The sequence below is a fragment of the Cryptomeria japonica genome, chromosome 5 (genome assembly GCF_030272615.1).
Source record: "Cryptomeria japonica chromosome 5, Sugi_1.0, whole genome shotgun sequence".
Lineage (NCBI taxonomy): Eukaryota > Viridiplantae > Streptophyta > Pinopsida > Cupressales > Cupressaceae > Cryptomeria > Cryptomeria japonica.
The window spans coordinates 804,321,576-804,344,430 of NC_081409.1; the positions used below are offsets into that span (position 1 = coordinate 804,321,576).

The 22,855-nt window shown below is 35.1% G+C and overlaps 7 non-coding genes across 7 annotated transcripts; 1 reads left to right on the plus strand and 6 right to left on the minus strand.

The window, feature by feature from the left end:
* Window positions 1-13,178: 13,178 nt before the first annotated feature.
* Window positions 13,179-13,265, minus strand: TRNAM-CAU (transfer RNA methionine (anticodon CAU)). Its single transcript is given in 2 exon segments — window positions 13,179-13,214; window positions 13,228-13,265. It is a non-coding gene; the product is annotated as a tRNA-Met (tRNA).
* An 806-nt stretch (window positions 13,266-14,071) lies between these two features.
* On the minus strand, window positions 14,072-14,144 carry TRNAE-CUC (transfer RNA glutamic acid (anticodon CUC)). The gene has a single exon. It is a non-coding gene; the product is annotated as a tRNA-Glu (tRNA).
* Window positions 14,145-17,433: 3,289 nt separating this feature from the next.
* Window positions 17,434-17,520, minus strand: TRNAM-CAU (transfer RNA methionine (anticodon CAU)). Its single transcript is given in 2 exon segments — window positions 17,434-17,469; window positions 17,483-17,520. It is a non-coding gene; the product is annotated as a tRNA-Met (tRNA).
* A 259-nt stretch (window positions 17,521-17,779) lies between these two features.
* TRNAM-CAU (transfer RNA methionine (anticodon CAU)) lies at window positions 17,780-17,851 on the minus strand. Its single transcript has one exon. It is a non-coding gene; the product is annotated as a tRNA-Met (tRNA).
* A 120-nt stretch (window positions 17,852-17,971) lies between these two features.
* TRNAV-CAC (transfer RNA valine (anticodon CAC)) lies at window positions 17,972-18,045 on the minus strand. Its single transcript has one exon. It is a non-coding gene; the product is annotated as a tRNA-Val (tRNA).
* A 195-nt stretch (window positions 18,046-18,240) lies between these two features.
* TRNAG-UCC (transfer RNA glycine (anticodon UCC)) lies at window positions 18,241-18,312 on the plus strand. The gene has a single exon. It is a non-coding gene; the product is annotated as a tRNA-Gly (tRNA).
* Window positions 18,313-18,549: 237 nt separating this feature from the next.
* On the minus strand, window positions 18,550-18,622 carry TRNAE-CUC (transfer RNA glutamic acid (anticodon CUC)). Its single transcript has one exon. It is a non-coding gene; the product is annotated as a tRNA-Glu (tRNA).
* Between the last annotated feature and the right edge of the window lie 4,233 nt (window positions 18,623-22,855).

The following is a 22,855-nucleotide window of genomic DNA, read 5'->3' on the forward strand; positions in this document are numbered from 1 at the left end:
AAAGACTGGGAACTTACCAAGAAATAAATGCACCTTCTCAACCCAATAGTGCCAAAGAGAAGAAGAAGAAGAAGAAGAAAGTTGAGCAAGCACCTTCAGTGACTACTAGTACAAGGGTGACAAGAAGTGTTCAAGTCAAAAAGGAACTGGCACCCAAAGTATATGCTAAGAAGAAGACTACAACGAAGAAGAGAGGTAGGTAACTTATTCTTCAAGCAGAATCTGAGGATACCAACATTGAAGAGGAACCAAACAAAATGAAAGAAACTGGTAAGAAAGCCAAACCAGTAAAAGACAATTCAAAGAAAAGTATTCCTATTAATGTTTTATCTTACAAGCCCATGACTGATTTTGAGATAACGGTGAAATCAGTAGGGAGGAATAGGTTTGATAATGTGAAAGAGTTTTTTGATTCATTTGATGATGATCAGAAGAAACAAATTGTTCAAGAGGTAATCAACCAGTTGTGTCAATACAATCAGTTGCCTCAGGATAGAAAAGGATATTTATGATTCTTTGTATTCTATTCTTGCAAATAAGTAGAAAATGGTTGTAAAACAAGATCAAGAAATTATTGGTAGTGTTTTCATTCAATATTTTCCTAAATTACCTATAGATGAATTATTAGAATTGCTTGATAATTTCAAAGGACAGTTTCATTCTAAGGCAAGAAGATTAAAGTTATTGAGTGGAAAGGCTCAATCTATTGAAGTTGAAACTAATCAAATAGCTAGAAATATTCAAAGGATGCATGAGAAAATGAAGTTTCATATAGATGACCAAACAGAGACTAAAGATCAACCAGAGCTAGATGAAGAAGAGATTGTTACACCAAATATTGTTTATCCTATTAAGCATAAGAATGACACTACTTCTCTATCAATTATCTTTGTAGATGACACTGATGAAATCTAGGACACTATTGATACAACTGGTAATATCATTGAACTAGTTATGGAACCTATACAACAACCAGACATTATTGTTGCACAGGAAGTAGCTGAAGCACCGGTCATTGAACCTAGTGTGGATATTCAACTGCCACCAGAAAAAGAACACCAAGCGGAAAATCAACTACCACCGATTACAATAGATACACAAGAGAAACAAATAGAGGCAAAAATAAAGAAAGAGAAACCTGAGAAAGACGTTGAAGTGAAGGAAAATGAACAGAAAAAGGAGGAAGTGAAAGAGAAAATAGAGGAGAAGATAGCAAAGAAAACAGATGAAAAGGAAAAAGAAAAGGTAAAGTAGCAAATTGATGATTAGGCTGACTCAATAGGCATCAAAGGGCCTATAGATGTAGATAATATGAGTACATCTGCACTCATGGAGATTGCTACAGTGGTGCAATCTAGAGCTCAAAAGAAAAGATTGAAAGAGCAGAGGAAAGAAGCAGAAACAATTCAAACTGTTGTTGAGATTCTGTCAAATCTCCTACCAAAGACTAACACTAGAAATTTGACAACCCCTATCAGCAAGCTTGGCTAGTTGGTTGCTAATGCTTCTGACCAACTGAATTCTCTTGAAGAAGTTACTCAGACTTTAGCTAAGAAAAATTACAAAAAGAAGAGAGGAGAGAAAATAATGAAAGGTATTGATACGGGGAAGATTGCTTTATCTCTAAATGAAGATATTTTGAAGACTTCTATTGAAAATGGAGGAAGGATACTGGCCTATATATCTAATGTTTCATTTTTCTATCCCGATCTGAAGAAAAGACAAGAAGAGACAGAACAAGAACTAGAGAGGATATGTACTGCTTACATACCTTTACAGGATTCATCCTTAGCATTTGGCAAATCAGTTGATGATTTGCAACATCGGTTAGATATTTATGATTGTGAACAGGCTAAGAGACTTCAATCCTTGAAAGAGCTCAAGAACCAGTTGAGACCTAAAATGGACATCTTACAATGGGCATACAAGGATGCAGAAGCGGTTTTAGCGACTCCAGAGATGAGCACAATGGATGGAATGGAAGAATTTACTGCACAAGTTATAACAACCATCGAGATCACCGAAATGTTAGAATATTCGGGTATTTACTTGATTAATTAAACATTATTTGTTTAATTATTTAAGTTCCCTTTATCTCTTTTACACTTAAGCTAACTTTAGGTGCATATAATTAATTGTTTTAATTAATTATTATGTGCAAACCTAGGTTTTCCCTTTTAGGGTTTCTTGACCTATTAAAGGTTGAGTTCTTTCTTTTCATTGTATGAAGAAGGATTATTATTGACAATACATTTTGGAGATTATTGAACTCTCATCTTTTGGAGCATATTTTTCTTGTGTATTCTTTCCTTCTGTGATTTGCTTCATTGCTTCTCCTTGTAATAGGTTTTTCAACTTGCAGAGATTATTTGGGCTCCTATGGTGTTGTATTTTCTCAACTCCTATATGGTATCAGAGCTTCAGATCTACAGCTACTTGTTCTTGTTTTGAGATTTTTGGCTTTGGAAGCAAATCTAGGGTTTCAGGAATTTTTTATGTACCTATGGTTTGAGATTTTTTCTGAGCACTTTGGGCCTAAATAGACCTCACCATCATGCTCAGAAGGCCCAAAAACCCCTATGGTCATATAAAATTCGACCTATTTTGGTTCCTGAGCCTCTGGGAGAAATTTTTTTCTCAAATCCAGGTCGTACGGCCCTGACATGCAGATCGAAGAAAAAATTTTGAAATTTTTTTGTTTTTGCCTTTTTACAACATGCAGGCCGAAATTTGTTTTTAAAAAAAATTTATTGAAAAAAAAAAAAGTAAAAAATAGGGTTTTGTTTTAAAAAAAAAAAAAAATTGGGAAAAGTTTTTTGGGGGGTGGATCCCACGGTACGCAGGGTACCGTGGGCCCCCTGGCTCCGCAGACCTTGCAAGACCTCGAGCCCCGCTCCCCCTACCGGCCTCTCTTCTCTTTCTAGCGACCCTGCTACCGCCGCCGCCGCCTGCGACCCCCCGCTCCCCGGCTGTCGCCTCCCGGCCCCCATCGCCCCACGGCCGCCGCCTGCGGCCCCTGCCGCTTAGCCCTCCCCAGCCTCCTCTACCGCTCGACCGCTTGCCGAAAACCACCGCCAGGCTCAGGCGCTACCCGGCCTCCCGCCGCCCCACTGGCTCACCGTCGCTTGCGCCCTGGCTCCCCGCGTAGCTCCGCCCCGCTCGCCGGCCGCCACCTGCAGCACCGCCCCACCATGGCCCGCCGCCTCAACGGCCCTCTCCTAACCTGGCCTCCTCCACTGCCCTAGCTCCACCACCCGGCTGCCACTGGTGCTCCACCTAGCTGCCACCAGTGCGCCACCCACTGGCCACCGGACCACCAAAGAGCCACCAAACTCCTTTTTCTTGGCTTTTTTAGGGGGGGTTTGGTTTTTTGGCCCTATCTTGGGCATAAGGAGTCATTTTTTCAAAAACGAATAGGCATCAAAAAGCTAGTTTTGAGGCCGACCTCATGGTGTTGGTAATTTTTTCCAGTTTTTCTGTTTGACTATGTTTTTTGCAGTCAAAGTGAGGTCTCTTTTTTGCACTCCGGGAGACGTAGAATGAGCATCTGACCTCCATTTTTTGAAAAATTTATATTTTCGGAAAGCGTGTGCTGTGTACTTTCCAGAAATATGAGTTTTATTTCTAGATTTTGCTCCATGCATATTTTATTTAGTTTTTTTCTTTTCAGCACTCTGGTGGATATCATGGTTGTTTCAGGTCCTGGGATCTCTTTTCTGAGTAGGGTGTCTCTGTTTTGATTCTCGTTTCTATTTCTAGTCTTCTTATCATTGTAGCATTGTATATATGGAAACACACTAAGATAAAGTGCCATCATGCATTGTTTACTTGGAATCTTGCATATCTTGTGTCTCGTTGTACATGCACTATTGATCAAGTGTCATGAGGGGGTTGATGTTTGCCTGTTGTTTGCCAACTTCCTTTGTCAAGTGAGTGTTCCTTCCACGACATTCACCTCATGATGATGTGTCTCAGCACCTTTGATGTTCTTGGTTCTTCATCATGTAGTTTTTTTTTGCTGTCCTTTTCAGTTTTCTTGTCCCTCTCCCACTTCCGCATTATGGGGAGCTTTATCTTGTTGGTTCTAATGCTTCTGTGGTTCGATTGATCAGCTCTTCAGGATTTGGTTTCTCATGCCATCTGTATCTTTGATTTCAGTTGTTTTTGCCTTGTTTGCCTCCTAATTCGAGTAGTGTCATTTGAGGGCACTCATGCAGAATACAGTCTTCTCTACTTGGTCATGTTCTATTTCAGTGGAGGTTCTCCAGATCAGCAGTTATTTTTCGACAGAGTTTGCAGGTTCTTCATGCTTCAATGATATTCTTTTTCATCTCTTTTTAGAGTAGAGTTTTGTTCCCACATGGTTTTCTCTATTTCTCCAGTTCATAGAGATTTCATTGTATTTGGGTACCTGATCAAACCTTGTTGTCGGGACCCATCTTTATTGCTTTCAGTAGTTGTTCTAGGTTTTAGCTTGTCCCTAAGTCTTGCTTAAGGGGGGGTGTTAGAGTATTCGGGTATTTACTTGATTAATTAAACATTATTTGTTTAATTATTTAAGTTCCCTTTATCTCTTTTACACTTAAGCTAACTTTAGGTGCATATAATTAATTGTTTTAATTAATTATTATGTGCAAACCTAGGTTTTCCCTTTTAGGGTTTCTTGACCTATTAAAGGTTGAGTTCTTTCTTTTCATTGTATGAAGAAGGATTATTATTGACAATACATTTTGGAGATTATTGAGCTCTCATCTTTTGGAGCATATATTTTCCTGTGTATTCTTTCCTTCTATGATTTGCTTCATTACTTCTCCTTGTAACAGGTTTTTCAGCTTGCATAGATTATTTGGGCTCCTGTGGTGTTGTATTTTCTCAACTCCGATACGAAACATTATTGGAAACTTGGGATAATGATTTTACTTAGATGAAGATCATTTTCAGTGACATTTTCTTGAAAATTGCAGTGAACACTCCTTGAAAAAACTCCTATATTTTTGTATATGTAGTTTTTGATGCAAATTTTGATATAATATATTTATATTTTACTTTTCAATTTGGCATTGTTGTCAAAGGGGAAGTAGAAATATGTATGTGTTGTGAAAATTTTGTATGTATTGTTAAGGAGGGGTAGAAATATGTTTGTACAATTTTTTGTACGCACACTTAGTTGTAAAGTTGTAAAATTTTCTAAGTATTTCCATCAATGCCAAAGGGGGAGATTGTTGGCTTGATGATGATTGTAATGGATGACTTCATGTGTTGTCATTGATGGCACATGTGTACACACATATGTTCACATTATCATAGTCGCCTTAGTTATGACAAACTGGTACTACTCCTAAGCCTTTCTATTGCAAAACCCGTATTATATGCATAGAGAAGTCCAATCGGTTTCGAAGGTGTCTAACCAATATATATAGACAATCGGTATATGCAGGAATGGCATGACACCAACTTGGCGATACTGTGGAGATCATCAAAGAGGCAATTGGAGGACAATCATTCTATGAGTTGGAAGAGGTTAACTCTTAACCGGTATAGATGTTCCAACCAGTTTCACTGATTGTGTGATGAGTTATCACCGATCGTGATGAGTTATCCCTAACCGACAGATTTGGGGGCAATCTATGATGTGTTATGTTAGATTATCCAGATACACTACACCTAGGAAATTGTGATGAAGTTGCTGAGCTAACATGAAATCTAATGTCTATATAATGACATTGTAATGAACTATTTTTATGCTGCAAGATAGAAGTGTTAAGTTGTTGCGATTTACTGAAGGCATTGCAGAGTATGTCGGTGATGCAGTTTTGAGTGAACAAAAAAGGATCTATTCAAGCAAGTTGTGCTACTTCTAGATCACACCACCTGTTGTTTTATAATCACTACAACAGTCAAATCCCTTAACCGGGTAAGCTCTAACAAGCTTCATTGTACAAATCCTCTAACTAGATGATCCATTAGTTTGGGTTTGAAATCCTCTATTGAGGTTACTCCTAACAGGGTACTACCCTTAATAGGGTATAGCTCCTAACAGGGCTTTGGGATCTTTAACAGGATTCACTCCTAGCAGAGCACTTTTGTAGACCTTAACTGGTCAGTTACCTATTATTGCAAATAGTTAACTTGTGAGTCCCATCTCACTGTAGTTTTTCCCAGTTGGGTTTTCCACATATAAACATTGGTGTTATGGTGGATGTCTTACTTGTTGTGGATGCTTTAATATCATTTTGGATTGCATGCATAGTATTAAGTAAACTAGTTAATTGTCCTTATCGTTCGATGTTTGAAGTGGTATTGTTTTTGTTGCCACCGATTCATCCCCCCCCTCTTAGTGCTTTATAAGTCTATCAAAGACATCTTAAACTCCCTTGAGGTTACTACAATACTGGAAGGGATTAGAATCTACTAAGATTGAGATCTCTTGTCCATTGTAGGGGAATTTCATATATTAGTAGTGTCTAGATGGTACTGCTTGCATTTCATGAATCCAAGGTTGACCCAAGAGTATGTTATAGGTCAAATCCATGTCCAAGACTTGGAAAATTGTATCTTTTTAAATTGGTCCCACTTGAATGGGCAATACCACTAATCCTTCATAGGATCTCTCTTCATCATCATAAGCTTTGATGGTTATCTTTTTCTTACAGTTTATGACATTTTTTGAGAAACCCAATGCATGGATAAGCTTTAAAGTGCGGGTATTTAAACCAACTCTTCCATCTATTAATACATGTTTGAGGGGAGTGTTATGTGGATGACTCAAGGAGATGTCATGGTTTTCTAAAAATGATAGATTTTTGAGGCGTGGTTAAATTTCCCACCATGGCTTGGAATCAATCAACATCCAAATTATTTGGTACTGTGGTATATACTAGAGCTCTTTCTAGAATATCCTTATGCGCAGGTGAGATTTTAAGGAGTTCTAGTATAGATATTTGTGTCAGTGTCTTTTGAAATTGATCTACTAAGTTGTATTGATTTGAAGGGATAGCAAGTGTTTTAGATGTGTTTCCTTTCAATAGAAACTTAGACTATGCTTGTGTGGTTACATTTGTTGGTTTTTATTCTTGTTTATGCTTGATTTTGATGACATTGATCTGATTGTCAAATGTAGAAATGTGATTGATAACATTATCATAGATGTAATTCACTTTCTTTCCTTTGTCGTTTGAAGAAGATGGTTCTCCCTTTTCATAATTAGGAAGAGGATCTTTGAATGCTCCATGATCATCATTTGTTTTGTGTCCTTCCACAGTTATATCACCTTTATCGAGCAAGACTTGAACACAATATTTTAATCTTTGGCAATCATTAGTTATATGACCTTTGCTTATATAAAACTCACAATAATATGCATCATTCCACCATGTTGGCTTGACTTTTGCTTTGAAATATCAAGTATCTAGCAATGTTATGAATTTGTTTACAAGGAGTTCTTTCAATTTTGATTCAACTAACTGTCCCAAAGGTGTGAATTTTATTTGATACGGTGCAGGTGTTGGTTTAGATCTAGTGGTATCTAGATTGTTTGAGGGTGTAGTACTTGATAATTTCAAGATTGGTTTCTTTATTTTGATGTTATGTGCATTGACCACACCATCATTGACAATATTCTTGTTTCTTGTCCAGAATTTGGATTTGTCATTGTTATTGGTGTTGTTGTTATTGTAATTATTGGAAAATTGTGTACTTTCTTTAGAGAATTTTAGCACTCCTCTTTTAACTAAAGCTTCCTCAATCTTGAGACTGTTTTCAATCAGTTTTTGAAAACTTGGTGGACATTATAATTAGAGCCTATAGCTCATTTCACTATTTAGTGTATCAATGAAAATATCCATCTTCTCTCTCGCAAGTATAGGACATAGATATCTAGCAAACAATCATCGCAATCTTTGTAAGAAGGCAAGGAATGTTTCACCATTTTTTTCTATTTGTTGTTGCATAAGTCAAGAATGGTTACTTCATGTTGAATAATGTATGAGTATTGAGATACAAACTTGTCTACTAGCTCATCGAATGTCTTCATACCTAGTGCAAGTTTTGAGAACCATTTCATGGTTTGTCCACCCAAACTTTTTGGAAATAGACTCATCAAATAGATCTCATTGTGTGCAAATTTCAAACTCATGGTGCCAAATTCCCTCAATGATCTTGTGGGTCAGTTTTGCCATTGTATTTATCATATCTTAGAATCTCACAATTTGGTGGAAATGGTATTATGTTTAAGTTTCGATTAAACAGATAGGAGCAAATGTCTTCCAAGGTATATCTCCTTGGTGTTCCCCTTTGCATGTCTTGCATTCGTTGTTGAAGAGCTTGGATTTGTTGAGTTAAAGCATTTAATGGATTGTCGTTATTGGTTCTTGCCTCAGCTTCTACTTGCTTGGGATTTTCTCATAGTGTGCTTATATCAAAATCAGCAGGTAGTTTAGCACCTTGACTTGCCAACATCAGAAAGTATTTTTCTAGGTCAGTTTCTATAATCTTTTCCATGAATTTTTAGAATTTGGGCTTTTGTTGAGCCTCTTGAATTAGATCATCAATTATCTCCTCCACGTCAGTGTCATAATGCCTGGCAAAAGGGTTTTCCTCTCTTTATGTCATGATTGTTTGTGGTTTCGATCCCTTTCCTTTGAGATTTTGTTTCTGAGCTCTAGTTAGTATGGGTGTACGAGTGATCTAATTGTGACTATTTGAAAGGGATGATTTAATTACGAATTGATGGTGGGTGACTCAATAAGTGATTTCTTGTTGAGGTAGGTATGACAATGATATTAGACAACTTCTATTGAGAGATTGAGATAAGGTTGATCTTCGTTGAAAGGCATGAGTTTTTAAAGATTCTTTGTCAAACTTATTTTCATGAACGTGTAGATAATTGTGAAAAAGATGTAGAAATGTACGATGTTTAAATAAGAGTTTGCAGTTTATGTAAAGAAATCTTCTCTTATTCACAATTTATTTTTGATTAAGTTTCCTCTTCTTCAATTGATGGTGGATGATCATACAAGTGATGGAGATTATTCTAAACTTTTGATCCTTGTTGTGAGTGCCAATATAATAGACCTAAGTCAAATAGGAAAGATCCTTCCTATTGATAGACTCAGTTAATCTAATTTTCAGCCTTGTCTCGCGATAAATGATGATATATCCTAATGATGAAACTCTGCTAAAAATCAAAATGATAATTGTACTCAAGTTGTTTGATTTAAGTTCAATTGAAATTTTGCACTTGTAATAACCAAATTTTGTCCTATTTAAACTGATGTTGTCTAATGCTAGACAAGCTCATATCTGAAAAGGGTATCTGGAAATGTTTCTAGTTTTTTGAAAAAAAAGATTCAAATTTTCTCTTTGTCTTCAGTGATGATAGCCTGATGTGCTAAAACAGGAAATGAATGTGCTAAAAGTTTCAATGAATGCGCTAATATGGGCCTCCAATGCACTATGTTGTCCTTTGTATGTGCTAAATTGTCCCATGGATGCGTTAAACTGGTGTTAATTTTGGATAGTTGAAAGTTTGTAAAAAAATTTTATCTGATGCGCTATTGTTGACATTATATGCATTATTGTTTTACTTTGATGTGCTAAGTTTTTTCTCTGATGCGCTAATATTTTTCTCTAATGCACTAAACTTCTCTATGACTTGAAATTTTGTGTTTTGGATTGAAAATTTTGAGTGTTTAATGGATGGTCTTCTGAAAATTACTGAAAATACAACATTAATCAATGAGATAGTAGTTTCAACTTGTTTCACTCTATAATCTAAATAATGAGTGTATGTTCAAGGATCTTTTCAAATCTCATTTGTTTTCACTGGTTTGACCAAAGAAAGCCCATCAATCAAACTCTTTTATTCTCAAGGGTCATTAATAATATTACAGCTCATATCTTGATACTCCTTTAGCACAAATAGTCTTGTCACACCCAAGGGTGCGCCTGTTTTTTTGCCTTTTTCCAGAAGTTCAACAAAAAACAATTTCTTCTTAATTGGATCATTTTCTTGGGAGATGTATGGTGAGTGTCTTGGGGGTGGATTCTTCCCCACCCTTGCACTGAGATATTACAAATGTTTGGATAATTGACTCAATTTTGTTTCTACTTTTAAAGTTCATAATAAGGGTTTCGTTCAATGCATCAATGATAAACTCCCTCAAGAGGCTTCCCAACCTTTAGAAAGGCTTTATATACCTCAAAGATGTTGGGGGAAGGCTATCAATACACACTAACGTTGGATGTGATTTTCATCACCATCCACATTTGATTATAGTGGGTTGGAATACTTGGTGTTAGTTGTTCCCCATTTAGGTTGTTCCCCTCTCACCGACCTTATGGGCTTCTTGAGAGGGAACTGCTAATGGATTTACCCTAATTGCAAAAATTGAAAGTGTATCTAGCATTTTGGTCACCCAGTTAAGGGGAGAGCATAGGCCTATCTCAAGACAAAGTAGATATAGTGTTCTTTTTATTCCATTTTTGCAATGTGATCTAGTTACTACTTGGAGATGTTGGTCCAACAAACATGGTGTTGTTTTTAACCAAGATAGAAATAATGAGTGTTCTTTTTATCCAATAATTGCAATATTTGAACCTTTGAAAACTTTGGAAAATCTTGTAAAAATAAGAACTTTGAAATTTGACAAAGGTGACTTGTTCTTTTTACCTTGCAAAATGAAGTGGTTTTTTGTCCTTTTTACCCTTTGTAACAAGAAAAATGAGATCTAACTTGTTGTTTTTACATTCCACCAAATGAAATGTGGGTTACTTGCAAAAAGAAAGGTTCTTTTTTTGTTCTTTTTACCCTTTTCTAGAAAAGAAAGTTAGGTTCTTTTCATAGCACAAAAAAAAATGAGATTCTTTTTAGCACTAAAAAGAAGTGTGAAGTTCTTTTTAACTTTGAAAGAATTAAAGATTTGGAGTTCTCTTTAAACCTTTGTGACAAGAAATGAAAACTTCAAAAGTAAAGTAAAACCTAATCTAACTCCATTATACTTGCAAGGAAAGTTAGAACTTGCAAAAACACTTAAAAGATTAGTCCAATATGGTGGGCTTACAAGCCTTAAAAAAAAAATGTGTTACAAAATTTTGCTTTTGGTCTCTGACAAATGCACTAAAACAAAGATTAAATGCACTAGAAAACTGAAAATGCTAAAGTTTGCAACCAATGCGTTAATAAAAACCCTCTATGCACTAAGTACTATATGCCTTCTATGTGCTTTGTTGATGATTGTATGTGCTAAAGCAAGAAAGACAAAGAACAAGAAGAATGCGTTGAAGGTATTTTTGTATGCACTACTCTGGACCTCCAATGTGTTCCTCTAGTCCTCCAATGCATTGTTCCAAAAGTCAAATGCACTAAAAGGCACACTGAAAGCACTACTATTTGAGATCAATACACTATTATGGTACTCTATCAAAAACCTACAGTTGAACCTGTTCACAATTTTTTAAAAATATTGGGTGTAGGCCCCACAGTGGGCGCCAAAAATGTGTGCACAAAAGTGTGATTGTAAAATAATCAAAATGTTAGTGACACACCAATAAAAAATTATATATAAAAAGATTAATTGACAAAAAAAATTAAGTAAACCATCCTTCCAAGACGTTCCATTGTCCTCTATCTCCAAAGATTCCCCAAGTCATGGTTTTGCTCTTAGATCATTGTGCAATTGACTCTTAGAAGTACAACTTAAAGGGTGAGTGGTATGATAAAATGTTCTATATGCTTATGCAACTAAGATGTATGATATTATAGAAAAGCTTGCTATAATGCAGATTTTATGCTATGATAACACTATGTTATGATAATGAAACTAACATTCTATGATAATGATATGATCTAAAATGTCTTTAACATGCACTAGTGAGAGAGACTGGTATGGCTTGATAATGAAACAATGCATGTTTCAATAGATAAAATAATTATGCTTAAAATAATTTCAAGCTTAGGGGATAGGGAAGAACTTTATATTGCTTGCCAATGAATGGTATGAAAGTACTAGGGGAAACACCAATGGCCTAAATCTTGACAAAATAATCGATACATAGGAAAATTACAAAGCTCCAAGGAGAGTTTTTGAGATTAATAGGGGGAAAATGCAAGGATGGAAACTTCTGAAACCTTGACAAAGACAAAAATGCAAGACAAAGTTGATTGCACAAAGGAAACAGGGTGAGGAGTCAAGGCTGATAGGAAAATCACAATAGCATAGATAGCCTCAAAACTCTCACTAGGAATAACTATTATAATGCGTACACATTATTTGAAAACTATAACATAAAGTGTTAGTGCATGCACCCATTATAAACATGTAACAAGTGTTACTTCAACTTTAAAATCCTTAAATTTAGGTTCGCATTAGATCAATTTGAGCCTAAGGATCAAACATGCAACAAAGTTAATGCTTGAAAATTTTAATGAAAAATTAGACGTCTTTAGATGATAATCATAATGAGTTTTAGATGTCATATGTTATATAAGCTAAAGAGTGCATATATAAAGATGCCACATATGCACAATTGAAAATGGTATACTTGGAATCTTTTAACTAGTCTTGGTAGTTACCATGTCTAAGACTTGAGGTCGACCTTATTTATTGACCCTTCTTTGGGAAAGCAATGTACCCTACATACCCATGTCAATCTTTGTGGATATTATTATTCATTTGAATTTGACAGTTGAATGATTTTTGCATGTTTGTTGGATTGCAAGTACGTGAACACATGTTATGCTTCACTTGCGAGATCATGTTAGGTTTTTGATGGAGGATCATCATAGCAATGGTCTATGCCTTGTAATCAAAACGTGATTTAATAAGAACATTAAGAAATACTAAAAAAAAAAAAAATATTTAAAAATTGTGAACTCCATATAGTAATATAATCTATTTAAACTATAAGAATTCATTCCAATTTTTTAAAATTAAACTCAAACTATGTATATTTTGTTTGCATTCTTACTCTAAATATTAATCTTAAACATCAATAATTTTAAATAAAAGGAAAATATTGTAAATTATTAGATACACAATATTCTCATGATATTCATAGCTATAAATAAATGTTACATAATATAAAGGAAAAAGAAATAAATTATTATTTATGGTTGTACCCATTACTAATAAAAGAAATTGTTATACACTTATGGAAGTCAAAATTAGTAAAAATGAAGGTGGGGTGAGATAGGCTCGAACTCTCGACCTCAGGATCACTCAATTTAGCTATGAGACCTACGTGCTAGCCAACTGCACCATCACCCCTTCTGACGTAACTGTTGAGTAATATATTTTTTTTATTAAATAGTATTACCAGTAAAAATATCAACAAGACAATTGAAGCTACAACAAAGATCATTGTTGGAGCCCTATAATTATTACTATCAAACTTACTGTCAACGCAAGGCCTACAAAATAACTGTGAATTAAAAAGATTGGCGATTGGAAACACCAGCTGAGGCACGCTACAAGCTATTAGAGCCAACTTTCGATCCTGGGACCTATGGGTTATGGGCCCACCACGCTTACGCAGCGCCAATCTGATGAGTTGACAGAGGAATTATTTTAACTGGATTGAAAGAATAAGCCAGAAAGACGGTAAAACAAAATACCAACCTGTGTCTGAGCCCAGGTTCGAACTGGGTGTGTGAGACTAACGTTTTGAGCAACTTATCAGATATCATTATTTTCATTTCTTTTACTAAAACAGGGAACCGAATTCGAACTCTGTATATTTAAAAAGATGAGTAATGGTCAAGAGAGAGTGATATTCGTAGAACAATTTGCAACTAATCCAGGCACAGTATTGGAAGGAATAAGATCAAAATTTTAAAAATTAATTTACAAATCCTTGTATCTGTCCAACGGTTAGGATAATTGCCTCCCAAGCAATAGACCCGGGTTCGACTCCCGGCAGACGCAAATTCAATCCGTCGGTGCCACCTTCTCTGATTGTTATTCTTCGCAGCTTGCCTATGGAAAATACCGTTTATTTTGCAAATTGGAAGGCAAAAAGAGATAATTGCGTCCAGTCAGACATTTAGTATGCAAATTGGACAGCGAAAGAAAAGTTTCGTTGCCGGGACTCGAACCCGAGTCTCTCTGGTGAGAACCGAGTATCCTAACCAACTAGACTACAACGGATGATACTTCCAATATCCAAATAACTAATATAGCTACTACAATAATAAAAGCTTATTTACCTATCATTTGTGAGCCCAAAAAATAATAGTGTCACGTATGACTTGGCTACCCCACTTTGCATAAAGGAGATGTTAAAAAAAACACCCAAGTCCACCCTTCATAAACGCTATCTATGATTTTAAAATATTAGATTAATTACTTTTCTAGAGGTATTTTTATAATGAAAATATAATCTTTTACATGTTTTCAATTTGCTTAAAATCTAGAATTCATAAGTTTGATTAATTTGGTGTGTCTCATTTTCTATCAAATGGGTTGGGTCTTCCTACTTTATTGTACACATTTTCATGTTGTATCTTTCCCCCTTCTTATGTTAGTCAAATACCCAAGTTGAAATATCTATAAGTAGAAGATACATATTCCTACTTAATAATGAAACAAATATAGTACAATAAATCTCAATGTTCCAATACAACATAAAGTGGCCCCAAGAATGTGTTCTCCTAGTGATGCATGTCCATCTAGGCTCCCCTAGGTACACCACACACAAAATAAGTAAATAATACATTATAAAAATTATGCAAGGTGTACAACACCTATTTTCCAACATTCATTGTCAATTCAAAGTCACCTAGATCTACATAAAGATCACTATCATTATACTTTCTAGACAAATACCGTTGTCGTATATTCCAATCTCTAGCATGCTATTGACTTTTCTTTGTTCACCACTAATTCAACTCAACATACAACTATAATTGATCTAATATGAACCTAAATTTAAGGATTTCAAAATTGAAGTAACACTTATTACAACTTTATTAATTTTTGAATAATCTGTACATCCACTTATATTTTATGCCATAATTTTCAAATAATCTGCATACATTATAATAGTTATTGGTGTGTCTCATTTTCTCTCAAATGGGTTGGGTCTTCCTACTTTATTGTACACATTTTCATGTTGTATCTTTCCCCCTTCTTATGTTAGTCAAATACCCAAGTTGAAATATCTATAAGTTGTGACTACTTACAAATTCCCAAAACAATCACTAAAATAGTTAATAATCAATCTATTTCCTACAAAGATAGTTATGCAATTCGTCACTAAAATGCCATTGATTTGTGCTCAATCCACCAAAATTAGTTCACCATTTTTAATAATAATTAAAATAGAACCTTAAAAAAAATGTTCATTTTTTTTTAGATGAAAGTAAATTTTATCAAAGCACACAACATAAAATGATCAGACCAGTTACAAATTCCCCAAAAAAATCACTGATACCATGGCAAGTGACTTATCCAAAGATTTTGCACAAATTGTATCGCTCTATCAACGATGTCGATGAGAAAAAATGACAACCTTAAAGTTCTAAAACTAAATGTAGCATTGAACAATTCCCCTGTGGAAAAAAATTTAAGTTGTGAGGAATCTCTCCTTGGACCATTTCCTACGACTTTTTATTTTGCATTTGACTCCCAATGCCCCTATGGAAAAAAGATTAAGTTTTGAGGAATCTCTCCTTGCACCATTGCCTACGGCTTTTTATTTTGCATTTGACTCCCAATGCCCCTATGGAAAAAAGATTAAGTTTTGAGGAATCTCTCCTTGCACCATTGCCTACGGCTTTTTATTTTGCATTTGACTCCTTGGAATTCCCACTATGATTTTGCTAGAATCAAATGAAGAGTCATGGTGTTAAACAAATCGTTCATGTGTTTTTTGCAAAAAGATCAACAATATCTAAGATGTGTAGGAATCTCACTACTCCGTAAATGGACTTGCAAACTAGAGAACACTGCCCTAGGGAAAGATACAATACTTTCAATGCCATCATGTTTGGTGCTGAAGTTGTTTGAAAAATATTATGAAATGATACCAACATTTTATGTCCTCAATGCAATCTCCTTCTCTTGCATCTTAGAAACTCCCTTCGAGCACATTGGTTAAACCAAGGGATATTGTGACCCTTCTTTACTTAGTTTTGTTTTCAAAGCATATGTAGGAATCAAGAACATGTTGGAGGTCCGAAACCATGGGAAGCTCTAGATTTTTCCTTTTGTTTTTCCTGAAATTCACTTTTCCATCTTTATCTCTTTTCACCTTTGGATCCTATCGAGGGTCATAGGTTTATCTAGAACCAATAACCATTTGGAGGTTCCTACGATTCCCAGAAACAATGCATGTTTCAATAGATAAAATAATTATGCTTAAAATAATTTCAAGCTTAGGGGATAGGGAAGAACTTTATATTGCTTGCCAAGGAATGGTATAAAAGTACTAGGGGAAACACCAATGTCCTAAATCTTGACAAAATAATCGATACATAGGCAAATTACAAAGCTCCAAGGAGAGTTTTTAAGATTAGTAGGGGAAAAATGCAAGGATGGAAACTTCTGAAACCTTGACAAAGAAAAAAATGCAACACAAAGTTGATTGCACAAAGGAAACAGGGTGAAGAGTCGAGGCTGATAAGAAAATCATAATAGCATAGATAGCCTCAAAACTCTCACTAGGAATAACTACTATAATGCATACACATTATTTGAAAACTATGGCATAAAGTGTTAGTGCATGCACCCATTATAAACATGTAACAAGTGTTACTTCAACTTTAAAATCCTTAAATTTAGGTTTGCATTAGATCAATTTGAGCCTAAGGATCAAACATGCAACAAAGTCAATGCTTGAAAAGTTTAATGAAAAATTAGACTTCTTTAGATGATAATCATGATGAGTTTTAGATGTCATATATTATATAAGCTAAAGAGTGCATATATGAAGATGCAACATATGCACAATTGAAAATGGTATACTTGGAATCTTTTAACTAGTCTTGGTAGTTACCATGTCTAAGACTTGAGGTCGACCTTATTTATTGACCCTTGTCAATCTTTATGGATATTATTATTCATTTGAATTTGACAGTGGAATGATTTTTGCATATTTGTTGGATTGCAAGTACGTGAACACATGTTATGCTTCACTTTTGACATCATGTTAGGTTTCTAATGGAGGATCATCATAGCAATGCTCTATGCCTTGTAATCGGAACATGACTTTATAAGAACATTAAGAAATATTGGAAAAAATAAAATATTTAAAAATTGTGAACTCCATATAATAATAATATATTTAAACTATAAGAATTCATTCCAATTTTTTAAAATTAAACTCAAACTATGTATATTTTGTTTGTATTCTTACTCAAAATATTAATCTCAAACATCAATAATTTTAAATAGAAGAAAAATGCATTTATGGGATTCAAAAATAGTAAAAGGAAGATGGGGTGAGAGAGGCTCGAACTCTCGACCTCAGGATCACTCAATTTAGCTATGAGACCTACGCGCTAGCCAACTGCGCCACCACCCCTTCTGACAGAAACGTTGAGTATTTGTGTATTTAGTTATTAATGAGTACTACCAGTAAAGATATCTGTTCCCTGCCCCTGCTCAGACCGTAGTCTATCGCCCAACCAACAAGACAATTAAAGCTACAACAAAGATCATTGTTGGAGCCCAATAATTATTATTATCAAACTTACTGTCAACGTACATGCGCAAGGCCTACAAAACAACTGTGAATTAAAATAGCGAGCGGTCGGAAGCCTCAGCTGACATACGCTGCAAGCTATCAGAGCCAGGTTTCGATCCTGGGACCTGTGGGTTATGGGCCCACCACGCTTCCGCTGCGCCACTCTGATCGTTGAAAGCAATTTAAATTGATTTAAATAAAGACAAAAGTTTCGTAAACGTAGAAAATAAGATTATCTACTTAATTAAATGAATAAGCCAGAAAGACGGTAAAACCAAATACCAAACAATGTCTGAGCCCAGGTTCGAACTGGGGACCTTTAGTGTGTGAGACTAACGTGATAACCAACTACACCACCCAGACGTTTTGAACAACTTATCAGATAATTCGTTAATTTTGTTCAAACAGGGAACGGAATTCGAACTCTGTATACTTAAAAAGTGAGTAATGATCAAAGAGAGAGTGATATTCGTAAAACGATTTGTAACTAATCCAGGCACAGTATTGGAAACGAAAATGACTAAAATTTAAAAAAATAGTTGACAGATCTTTGTATATGCGTTTGTAGTCCAACGGTTAGGATAATTGCCTTCCAAGCAATAGACCCGGGTTCGACTCCCGGCAGACGCACTGTTCTAGTTCTTCTCAGTTGGCGCACGAAAATTTTGTTTAACTTCCCCTATGGAAAGTGCTGTGCGTAAGTTGTTTCATTGGAAGGGCCAAAAAGAGATAATTGCCTTCAAAACAATAAACTCGGCTGCGTCAGTTGTTTATTTTGCAAATTGGAAGGCAAAAATAGATAATTGCCTACCGGCAAACGCGTCGTGTCAGACATTTAGTTTGCAAATTGGAGAGCAAGAGAAAAAGTTCCGTTGCCGGGACTCGAACCCGGGTCTCTCGGGTGAGAGCCGAGTATCCTAACCAACTAGACTACAACGGATGATGCTTTTTCTATCGAAATAATAAATATTCATAATATAATAATAAAATCGTATTTACTTACTATTTTTGAGCCCTAAAAATAGAAGTGTCGCTTATGACTTGGCTACCGCACTTTGCATAAAGGAGATGTTAAAAAAGTCTCCAAGTCCACCCTTCATAAACGCTATCTCATTAATAGGGGCAAGGGTATTACCGATAAGAAAATCTAGACTTTAAAATATTAGATTAATTATTTTTTTAGAGGTAATTTTATAAAGAAAATATAATCTTTTATATTTTTTCAATTTGTTCAAAATCTAGAATTCATAATTTTGATTAATTTTTTGGGTTGTGAAATTTGATCGTAGTTGATGCCAATACTCCCACCTAAAACACTACTCACTCTTATAAAGATAGTTATGCAATTCGTCACTCAAATGTCATTGATTTATGCTCAATCCACCAAAATTAATTCACCATTTTTAATAATAATTAAAATAAAACCTAAAAAGAAAATGTTCAATTTTTTTAGATGAGAGTAAATTTTACCAAAGCACACAACAAAAAATGATCAGACCACTTACAAATTCCCCAAAAAAATCACTGATACCATGGCAAGTGACTTATCCAAAGATTTTGCATAAATTGTATCGCTGTGTCAATGAATTCGATGAGAAAAAATGACAACCTTAAAGTTCTAAAACTAAATGCAGCATTGAATGATTCCCCTCTGGAAAAAAAATTAAGTTGTGAGGAATCTCTTCTTGGACCATTGCCTACGGCTTTTTATTTTGCATTTGACTCCCAATGCCCCTATGGAGAAAAAATTAAGTTTTGAGGAATCTCTCCTTGGACCATTGCCTCCGACTTTTTATTTTGCATTTGACTCCTTCGAATTCCCACTATGATTTTGCTAGCGTCAAATGTAGAGTCATGGTGTTAAACAACTCGCTCATGTGTTTTTGCAGAAAGATCAACAGTATCTATGATGTGTAGATTTTTTTGGTTAAACAAGTAAATGATCAACGAATCTAGTAATATATAAAATATGCCATCTGCATTGTTCTTACATATATTTCAAGATCTAACACGTTGTCAAATTTGGTTAAGGACATATCTATGTATATTGTCTTCCACGCATGGCCAGAGATGTTAATGAGAGTGCACTGACTAAGACCCCACGTTTACTCAATGAAAATGGATGCACTTTTTGAGGTGGGTGGTGGTCTAACCATAATTTGGAGCTTGTTTAGCAGTAATACATTAATAATCAATCTATTTCCTCAAGGTTTGGAATTATGAGAGTGGGGATCATAAAATAATAGTGTGCCATCAACTAAAGTAAAATAAATAACAATGAGCAGGTTTGGTGCATTGAGGAGAGGGTCAGATCAACATAAGAAAATCCTAACTAGATCAATACAAAACAAAAAAAGGTTTAGCCCCTTTCCCACCTCCTCAATAACAATAGAATACCTAGGAAAACACTCACCCCTTTAGCATTAACATAAAAAACACATAACATTACAAACAAGGATAACCAAATATATATTAGCACCCATTCAAAATACAAATTTCCCAATGCCATGTTTTTGTTTTTGATCAAAATACTTATCAAGAATCAAATTTAGATCAAAATAAAAACACGCATTCTACAAGGATTCAATTAAAATGTTAAAAATTGTTTAACCAAATCGGAACAAACCGTCCAATTCAAAAACGAAAACTCTTACACCATAGTTTTATTTTGCATGAATAAAATATGTATTAGAATAACCATGGAACACTAAACCTTAGAAAAGGTCATAATTGTCTCACCTTCATCAATGACATCATATCAATAAATAGCATCCAAAATATCTATACTAATCACACCAACATCAACATGAAAACATGAATGGAGGTCCCAATTTGTCCCATCTCCATCAATGATATCAGATAAACAAGCGTATCCAAAAATTAAATACTCATCATACTAGCATTAACATCAAAACCATCCAAAGCTCTAGATGGCATGAAATCTTGTGTTTGAGGCATTTTAGATAAAATACTATATCCAATTTGTTTGTTGTGTCATAAGAGGCGCCCCTTAGTGATGGTGTCTAAAAACTAAGACCAATTTGCAAGGGAAGACTAGAATTATATATATATATATATATATATATATATATATATATATATATATATATATATATATATATATATACTGCATGACCTTTTACCTTAGTAGATCCTCACTATTTAGAATTAGAATAAGAAGTTGACTTAGACATTCTAGAAGGTAGATCAATGTTGTTCTTCTTAAGAAGATGTTTTAGTTCATCAATATCCTTCTTATAACAAGAATTCTCTTCATGTCCAATCCTCTTTCAATATGAACAAGCAAAATTCTCCTTCTTAGATGAATCATCTTTTGAAAATGATTTATTTTGTGATTGATTTGTTTGTGGCATTTTCATTGATTTATTTTGTTTCTTGTTAGATTGTCCTGACTCTTTCTATCCCTTAAGCTGACCAACGAACAAGGCTTGATTCTTTGATGGTTTAATGAGATCCATAGAAATAAGCTTTTGTTGTTCATGTATTAGCATCTCATAAAAAGATGCAAATGAAGGCTTAACACAAGTTGATGCCATAGTTAGCATGTGAGTATGAAAGCTAGAGCAAAAGATGGATACTCTGGAGCCAATTTATTCAATACATTATAAACCAACTAAATGTCCCTTTTATCAATACCACATTCTTACATTGTGCTCTCAAATTGTTAACTTAGTAATGAAATCTTGGATGTTGTCAAAGTTCTTTGGATCAGGACACGTCAAATCATTATCAATCTAATAGCCTCTAACTTCATCAATTGTACTTTATAAAGTTTTTTATCTTTTCCCAAGCTTCATGCGAAGTTTCACATGATTCATTCTAAAACAGTAGATCAAGGGAAATAAAACTAGGAAGACATCCAAGAGTTGTAGTTTGTTCAAGCATCCATTTTATCGTTTCCTTATTTTGTATAGGTTCAGCTACCTTTTGCTCAACATATGGAGTTGTAGTGTCATGAAATTATGACCCTAGCAATTTACGACTACATTAGGGTCCTCACGCATGCAAACTCGAATTCTCTAGCCTGATTGAAGATCGAAGAGTGCCCGGCTTGCGAAAATAGCTTCTTCCTTGGCCTCTGCATCACTCCATCTGCATTCTGCCTTGGAGAAAGGGGTAGGATAGGGGTGTGGCGTCCTTGTCCTCCCAGGATAGGGGCATGGTGCCCCTTTCCCTACCCTATTTTAGGGCAGGACCCTTCCTCGAGCATGCCTTGTGGGTTGTGCCTCAGACATTAAACCTCCTCGATGTTGACCCATGATAAAATTCAAATCCACTAAACATGTATTGAAGGGGAATTCATCCTCTCATTTGCATAAGTTAAAGTTGGATAAAATTAGAGTATGCACAAGTGATCAAGCATTCAAGCATTCTTTTCCAGCATTATCAAGTCTCCCTTCAAGGCTAGGTGTTGCATTCAAGTCAAGGATTCAACCATTGAAGAGGAGATTGATTTCAACATACAATTCCACACAAGGATTTCTATCAACAATTTCTATTACAACCTCCCTTGAGGTGATTTACAATTCAGTCTTTCATTTACATCTACTTGCAAGTACTTTCTTTCATTACTTGGTTAATTCTAAAACTGGGGTTTTACCTAAGGAAAACCCCCAATCCTAGCCCATTTTACTCTTTTTTATGTGTGTAGGTTGCAAGTGCGTAGCTGTACATTCATATTCGGGCTGCATTTGCAGAGGCGAAATTTTTTTTTTCGTTTCACAGATTTTTCAGAGGACCGTGTACATTCCCGCCACGGTCCGAACAAATTTTCATCAAATTCATAGGGCGACTTAGTCGCGACATTTTACTATCAGATCCAGGTGCACAACTTCATCCCATATTTCGATCTCAAGTTACAATCGATTCTTTGTCACTTTTACACTACATAATTCAATCAATTCCTTTTCATTTCAAACAAGGAAGAAGGGATCATCCTAACATTCTCAATTCTTTCAGAATTTAATCTATCATCTTTGTGTGGATATTTAATCTAGTGAATTATCTCATCCCTTATCTTCCTAATGTAATGGTGAAAAGTGTTTGAAGGATAATCAATAGTGAAACTCTCATCTCTCTTTGAGGGGAAGGGTAGTTTTCCTCTTGATCTATCACTCATCATTTTCCCATCATTACATTTTGGTGAACCCGA